The 8,455-nt window shown below is 42.7% G+C and overlaps 1 non-coding gene across 1 annotated transcript; it reads left to right on the forward strand.

Annotated features, from left to right (window-relative positions):
• Positions 1-1,910: 1,910 nt before the first annotated feature.
• Trnag-gcc (transfer RNA glycine (anticodon GCC)) lies at positions 1,911-1,981 on the forward strand. Its single transcript has one exon. It is a non-coding gene; the product is annotated as a tRNA-Gly (tRNA).
• Positions 1,982-8,455: the final 6,474 nt, after the last annotated feature.

The raw sequence follows: 8,455 nt of genomic DNA on the forward strand, positions 1-8,455 counted from the left end.
AACCGATGGTACAAAGTAGAGTGCTAAGCAGTACTAGAGGAAGAGCCTGGAAGCTGCCTTCTGGTCCTGGTTCTGCTATGAAGGATGGGTTGACAGGGTAAAATGTAAGCTCTTTGAAAGCACAGCTTTCTGCCTAGATCTTGTTCTTATAAGTCTAGAGGCTGAGTACAGAGCCAAGGTTCCAGCAGGGCTTTCTGCCTAGGTTGCAAATGGTTTATTTTTCCTTATGTTTTCACACAGGGACATGGGGGTGGGGGAAGCAGAGAAAGTAGGAAGGAGATGATGGCAGAGGGCGAAAGAGGTGAGAGAGAGGGAGAGAGGGAGAGAGAGAAGGAGAGAGGGAGGGACGGAGGTAGGAGGGAGAGAGAGAGAGGGAGGGAGGGAGGGAGGAAGAGAGAGAGAGAGAGAGAGAGAGAGAGAGAGAGAGAGAGAGAGAGAGAGAGAGAGAGAGAGAGAGAAAGAACCGTATGAGCTTATAAGGCCATGGACTTACATTAGAAATAGACCCCACCCTATGATCTCATTTAACTCTTACAGAGTTAGAGCCCTTTGTGGTAAAGACCCTACCTCAAGCAAGATATGATCACACTGAAGGTTAAGCTTCAACATGTGACTTTGCTGGGACACAATTCATGGAGCTAGGGCAAATGTGGAGGCCCCTGTCTTTGGAAATGCCCAGGACAGAAGCATGTCTGGTCTAGGCTGGATATGATGATGCTATAGTACCAGTGATAAGTGTACAAACAACCTTTGTGAGCTACTTTTGAGAGTAATGGAATGCTACCTGCAAGTGCTGGTATTTAAAAACAATTTTGGGTATTGTGAAAGTATTCCAGATTCTGATGGGTGGACAGTATTTTGAAATTAAAATGAGTAAAATGAACAAAAATAAAATGTATTTAAGGTAGAGGGAATGCATAAGGAAACAGGCAAAAAAAATGGAAAATAAGAAAAATCTGGAGGCAGACCAGATGAGTTGAGAGATGCTGTCTTAGGAGGATGATTTGGTGCTGATGAGACTGTAAAGCCTGGAAATGGGACGTTATGGAGTGATATCAGGGGCAAACGGGATTTGCCTTCATTCCATCCACTTGGTTGCCATTGACAACACTGGAGCAGGGGAATGGGAGCATCACATGGGGTTTAAGCAACAGGGAGAAGATTCCTCATCATACTGTGCTCTAGAAATGCAACATGGGACGAATGAGAGTCTCTCATCACTCAGATTTCCCAGCAGCCACGTGCCTGAATTGCCTATCGCGACTACAAAAGTAGCAATAGGCCACTTGTTTCAATCCAAGGTGCCACCCTGGATTGGAGCAACACAAATGAATTCTCTTACAGTTTTGGAAATCACAGTCTACAATCAAGATGTTGGCTCAGCTGTTTTCCCTCTAGACTCTTCAGAGACACTCGGTTTCCATGACAATGCCAGTGTGGAAGCCACTTACATGCTTTCCTTTGTGGCCCGTTCTCCATCATCAACCTTAACAATGTTACCTTCTGCGGTTAAATTTCCCTTCTCAGCATCCTTGTAACATTGGATCCCTTATCTCAGTGTCCTTGGCTCCGGCCTATAGGCAACGACTCTTTTCCTGATAATACAGCATTTTCACACCTCCTGGGGATTGGGATGTTGGTGTCTTTGGGATGTTTTGGTTCAGCCACTTAAAAAAAAAAAATCTAAAATTAGTTTGGAGATACGTAGTTCGGTGTTGGAACACTGGCCTGATCTTCACCACTAAAGAAAAAAAACCCTAAAATTAAAAACTTGAAATTATTTAATATTTTAATACTATGTAAAAATATTGTAATTTCAGCATAAAATCAATGTACAAATTAAAAGAACAGAAGGGCTGGAGAGGTGACTCTGTCGGTAAAGTGCCTGCTATATAAGAATGAGGGCCATGGCATGGGTGGTTCAGTGGTAGAATTCTCGCCTGCCACTCGGGAGGCCAGGGTTCGATTCCCAGCCCATGCAGAGTCCAGTCCCTTTGCCGGGTGGTGGTGGTGGTGGTGGTGGTGGTGGTGCACGCCTTTAATCCCAGCACTCGGGAGGCAGAGCCAGGTGAATCTCTGTGAGTTTGAGGCCAGCCTGGGCTACCAAGTGAGTTCCAGGAAAGGTGCAAAGCTACACAGAGAAACCCTGTCTCAAAAAACCAAAAAAAAAAAAAAAAAAAAAAAAAACCAAAAAAAAAAGAAAAGAAAGAAAGAATGAGGACCTGGGTTCTAATCTCTGTCACTCCACACTCATGTAAATGCCAGGTGTATTAGCGCACACCTATAGCTCTATTGTTAGGCATGCAGTGGGGTTGGAAACAGGTGGATCCCCAAAGTTCAGTGACCCACCAGTCTAGGCAACTGGTAGACTTTGGGTTCCATGAGAGACCCAGTCTCAACAGATAGTGGGAGAACCAAGTAGAAGACATTGGCCCACAACCTTCCACTTAATTATGCCTGTGCACATATGTGCAAAGGCATCCCCATATGTATACACACATACACTGTAAACATGCAAATATACTCAACACACACATATGACATATACATAAAGTTGCATATTAAGTGTGTATACATGCATTTCCCATTAAATTTTGATTAGAGAGTACTTCAAAGCTGATCTCATTTCGAATTGGGCCTTTTCACTGTCTCAATGCTGATTTGGAATTGGCATTAAGAAAGTCGTAGGACATAGCAGGAAATGCTAGGGAGAAGTGGGTGACAGGCAGTGCTGTTAGCTTCTGTTATTGACAGGGAGATTGCTCAGTTGTCGGGGAGGGGAATAAAGGATATTCATAAATAAAGGCCCTCATGCTTTGGATAAAGGAATGAATTGTTTTGCATGGAGGTAGGAATGTGGGTCTGGGACTCAGAGAGAAGTCAGGCTGGAATTTAGACTGGCTTTGCACAAGAAGTTTAGGTAATGATGGTGGTTGTGGAGGGAACCTTGGACATACCCGTCTAAAGGGCCAGAGAGGTACAGAAGACTGGGGAGTCTAGAGGGAAGAGAACGGGCTCAGAGTGGGGGCAGAGCCCCTAACTCAGTAGTACTTCTGTGGCAGCACAAGGAACCTCTTGGTCAGTCTGCTATCTCTCTTCAGATGGGATGTGCTCACTCAGCCCTCCATGGCGGGAGCAGGAAGACGCTGGTTCGTGGAAGAGCGATGTTCCAGTTACAGCTACTGAGTAGGTCTGGCCCTGGCTCGTTCGGTGATGCAGAAGATGAAGAGGATGCTCTCATCTCTTCCTTCTCAGTTCCTCAGCAACCTCTCTCCATCCAGATACACACAGCTGAATGACTACCCAGTCCTCATCCAACATGACCGTTTCGAAAGGTTTGTGACTTTACACCTCTTTGGAACAAATGGCTCCTGTCTACAGCTTTGCTTTGAAGATCTTCAGCGGGTAGCTTTGTGTATTAGTTGAACATGTCTCAGGCAGCCAGGGCTCAGATTTCATTCCTGTCTCTTACTGAACACTGGCCTCCAAGCTTGACTCTTCCTACCACTTTGCCTTAATTTCTTACCAGAAAAATGAGATCAGTCTCACAACCTCTTTGCGTTGTCGTAAGGATTAAATCGATGCTATAGTTTGAATGTTTGTGCCCCTCTCAAACCTGAGCTGCGTTTTAATCCTCAATGTGACGATCTTGGGAAATGGGGGTCTAATGGGGTTGTTTAGGTCCTGAAGGCTTGGCTTATGTAAATGGACTAAAGTTATTGTGGGGCTTTGTTCTGGATAGAAGACCCTTTGTGTTTCCTCTTGTTCACGTTCCCTCTCACTCTCTCATCAGGAGTTCCGCCATGTTGTGATATAGAACCTGATCAATGCCAGTACCATGCTTTGGACTTGTAGCCCTACAGAGATTTGATTCTTGTAACTTGTATTGTTTATAAATCCCCCAGTCTGTGGAATTCTGTTATAGTAGCAACAAACAGACTTGACAGACTTGTAGGATCTATAGGTGTATATTTGTTAATACAAATATGCTTTCTTCTGGTCCTTTCCAATCATTTAGAATACTGTGTCTCTATTTTAGCAATATACAAAGACTGCTCTGGTGATTCACTAGTCTGTCCCCTGCTAAAGTGATGCTACTAATGCTGGTCCTGCACTGAGATAAAGTGTCCTGTAATGAAGTGTTGTATCACAGACGAATTGAGGGGCTTGATCCTATCAGTGTGTAATTGACTGATCCAGGCTTTAAAAATTAAAATGAGAGAAAAGTGGAAAAGAAAATTGCATATACCTAAAGCAATATTTATATCAGACTATATGTCATTTTATTTTATGATATTATCCATATGATTTTTTCAAGTAATAAAGACAGAAGCTTTGAAGAATTAAAAGTTTCCTAAGTCCCAATAAGTGCTCCATCGAGAAATGTTTGTCTGTACACTTTCAGAAAACCAGGCTATCTGTTGTTGCTCAGCACGATGGGAAAGGAAGCCATATACACCTCCCTCCTTCTGTTCTCTGGCTCCTTACACCAAAACCAGGTTTATGAGCAGAAATGGAAAATTACATTCTTCCAATTCTGTAATTTATCTGTTAAGAAGATTAAATCAAAAAATAGATGCACACAAACACATGCATTTTAAAGATGCCCAACTCATTCATTGGGGACTAGTCTATTGAATTTTTTATCTGCAGAATTTTCCAAGGTTGCACTCTGGCTACCCGCCCCACTCCACATACACACTGACATGCCTGCAGGGTGCTATCTGCTTTCTTTCTCTGAGGTGATGGAGTGTGGTGCTCTCATGAGTATGGTCTCCAGCTGCTGAGATGGGCAATTCTTGGTTGGGTGGTTTTGTCTTCCCCAGGACTCCAGCAGCATCTGGAGTTTTGAGTCCAGTCTTGGGAGGGGCATGGCTATCAGCTGAGTGGGGAGAGCTCTGGGTTGCAGCTAAGCATCTGTAGCACACAGGACAGATGGCCCAACCCTGACTCCTAACTAAGCATTTTTTTGCTCCACATATTAATGATGATGGCCATGGATGATCCCTCTATAGCCTGCACAGTCTAGAGGCAGAGATAGGTCCCTAAGCAAGGGCCAGAAGATGCGGTAGGGCCCTCTTGTTTTAAGATGAGCACATGTGATTTTTGTCATTTTTAGGAAGTATTGCAATAGATGCTATTATTGCAGAGAACACTGGGGTTTGGGGCCATCTGTACAGCTCTGTAGTGCAACCATCTTTGCATGAACATCTTCCTGGGGGTCTTGTGGCCAGCTAGGCACACATCTGCACTGTGTAGCCTTTCTCTGTCATATTTGGGAAAAGGCAGATAAGTCCCCAAGGGTGAACTGATTTTGCTTCTAGTGTATCACTTGAGCTGCTAAAGGTCACTGCAAGTGAGATGAATGGTCTAGAGTAGTGAGTGATTCTCAACCTTCCCAATGCTCTGACCCTTTAATACAGTTCCTCATGTGGTGGTGACCTCCAAACATAAAATTATTTCCATTGTTATGTCATAACTAATTTTGCTGCTGTTATGAATTGCAATGTAAATATTTGTTTTCCAGTGGTCTTAGGTGACCCCTGTGAAAGGGTCAGTTGACCCCCCCAAAGGGGTCATGACCCACAGGTTGAGAAATGCTGGTCTTGGTCTAGAGACAAAGCTGAATGTTGTAACTAAGCCATTACCTTAAGGTCTCTGTATAAGAAGATCAAAACATAGCACAAAGGTCATCAGCCTTGGAATAATAGACCCTGATGAGCTAACTTCATAGGCACATTGCTCATTCTTTTTCTTTCCTTTAAATGTTGTTTTTTTAAATTAATTTTAAAAATTAGTATACAGAGCAATAGGTTTTCTTATGAATTTTCATATTGACATGTCTTTATACCTCTTTCTTGTCCATCCCCTCTCTGATTGCCTTCACTCATCCCTTCCTTCCCTTCTTTCTGGTACTCTTCCTCTCCCCCCACAGCCCCCCCTTCTGTTTTCATGTCACCTGTATTTCATTACTCTCTCTCAATTCCCTCCCCTTCCCTCTTGATCATTTTCTCACCTCTTATAACCCCCTTCGTACTTTCATGTCCTATCTGTATATGCTCCTCCATCCCAGACCTAATTCTAGATTTCACATATGAGAGAAAATATGCTACAATTTTATCTTTCCATGCCTGGCTTGTTTTGTTTAACATAGTGATTCCCAGTTCCATCCATTTTCCTGCAGATGTTATGATTCTATTCTTCCCCATGGCCAAATGTTATTTTCTTGATCCGTCCCTCTGTTGATGGGCCCCCAGGCTGGTTTCACTTCCTGGCGATTGTGACTGGGTGCAGCAGGGAACACGGTTGTGCAGGTGTCTGTGGTGTGCTGACTTAGCATCCTTGGTGTATGTACACGGGACTAGTTGCATCATTGATCCCAAGCTCTAGTCTTAGCTTTCTTAAGAACTTCTGTGAGGATTTCCATAGTGGCAGGCCAAGTCTACATTTCTACCAGCAAGAATAAGATTTGCTCTTTCCCCACAGCGTCCTCTGCATGAGCTGTCATTTGTTTTTGCTGATGGGTGTCACTCTGACCAGGTGAGATGGAATCTCAGAACAGTTTTGACTTGTACTTCCCCAATAGCTAAGGATGCTAAGCACTTTTTCAAGCATTTGTTGGCCATTTAATGTTTTCTTTTTAGAACTGTCCACTCAATGAATTTATTGATTTGATGACTTTGGTTGTTTAGTTTTTGAAATTTTTTAAATATATTCTAGATGTTAGCTTCTTGTCTGATATGTAGTTGGCCTAGATTTTATTTTCCCCACTCTGTGGCCTGTCTTCTCACTATATTGATTGCTTCGCCTGCTTTTTAATTACAAGCTTTTTAATGACATGTATCCCATTTACCAATTCTTGTGTGTATCATTGGATTCCTTTTTAGATAGTCTCTCTTATATGTTGAAGTGTTTGATCTATGTTTTCCTCAAGCAGTGTGTAGACTTTCAGATCTTGCATTACAGCTTTAATCTATTTTGAATTGGTTTTTGGGCAGGGTGAGAGATAAACTTCTACTTCCATTGGTCTCTGTGTGGAAATCCAATTTTCTTGGCCTTATTTATTGAAGAAGCTGTGACTGTCCAGCTCCAGTGTTTATTTTTTGACACCTCCATCAAAGATTAGGTGGCAGTAGCTGTGTGGATTTATTTCAAGGTCCTCTGTTCTGTTCCACTGGTCTACATACCCATTTTTAATCAGTGCCATACTGGTTTTATTGCTATGGCTTTGTAATATAATTTGAAATCACCACACTTAGCCTTTCAGGGTCTTTGAGTAGTCATTGCTAAAACAGAAGCATAGCTCATAGCTAGCAGGTTGTTATAAAGATTAAATAAGACTCAGTGCACACAGTGCAGCAGAACCTGAGTACATTTCACCTTTATAAACTTAGGATCTGAGCTGAAAATTGGATTATTCACTTAGTTAAGGAAGAGACTCTTTCTGCCAATGCCCTAGGTAGGCTATGAGAACACATAGAGTTTGAAGAAAAATGTACACACATTTTTCTGTGTACCAGCTGAAACTACTGTGCTCTAAGGGGCTGGACATTGTGGAATGGACTTCTGAGTTTGATCTAGATTTTTTTCTTCATGCTCTAGCTATGTCAACCATGTCTCAGTCTCTGGTAGGCTTGCCATAGCCGTGATGGAACAGGCTTGAGAGCTGTTGAGAGCTGTTTCTTTTTTTTTTTTTTTGGACAAATTTTATGTCTCATTTTTACTTTCTCCATGACCTGTGAACATCAGGAACCAAAAGTCTGTAGGCATCTGAGGAGGCAGAATTAGCCAGGAGACCTAGATTGCTATCACAGCTTTGGCTTGTGAAGTTGTAGGACCCTAGACTCTCTGACACTTAACCTTTTGTTTACCTCTGACCTCAGCTTGACCATAATGGTTATTAGGAAATTCACCACCCTCTGAAAGGAATGTTTGGAAGGTTAATGACATAATTGTGCCTAATCCTGGTGATGAGGAGAGAGTAAATGTCTATCTTTTGGAAATGTGTAATAAATCTTCCAGGTAGATTACATTGCCCTTATTGAACTAAACACATCCTAAGGGGAAAGCCCTGAGAAGAGCTTTCAGGGGAGAGTTTTCGCCCCCTTAGTGGCCTGAGAGAGTTTCAGCACTTCTAAAGTCGGGCAAATGTATTCTCAGCACTAGACATTAAAAGCCCTGAGCTCCCTGTGAGGAAGGCACCTGGTGCCACTGTCTAGTTAGGTCAATATGCAAAAATTACCTTGTGGTCTCTACTGAGTCAATTACTATGCTTGTCTCCAGAACAGGGGAAATCAAATGCTTCAGCTGATTTTTATTTTATTTAATCTCACAGATCACTTCATCTTGATGCTGGTTTGCAGTAAATACGAAGTTGCCCTCCTTCCCCCCCAAAAAAGCAGACCCTCCTAAAAATACTTGCCTTTGCCCTTTTTGCAGCAGGGTACCTCTAACT

The sequence above is a fragment of the Peromyscus californicus genome, unplaced genomic scaffold (assembly GCF_007827085.1).
Source record: "Peromyscus californicus insignis strain IS unplaced genomic scaffold, ASM782708v3 Scaffold_20__1_contigs__length_68692818, whole genome shotgun sequence".
In the NCBI taxonomy this organism is placed as follows: domain Eukaryota; kingdom Metazoa; phylum Chordata; class Mammalia; order Rodentia; family Cricetidae; genus Peromyscus; species Peromyscus californicus.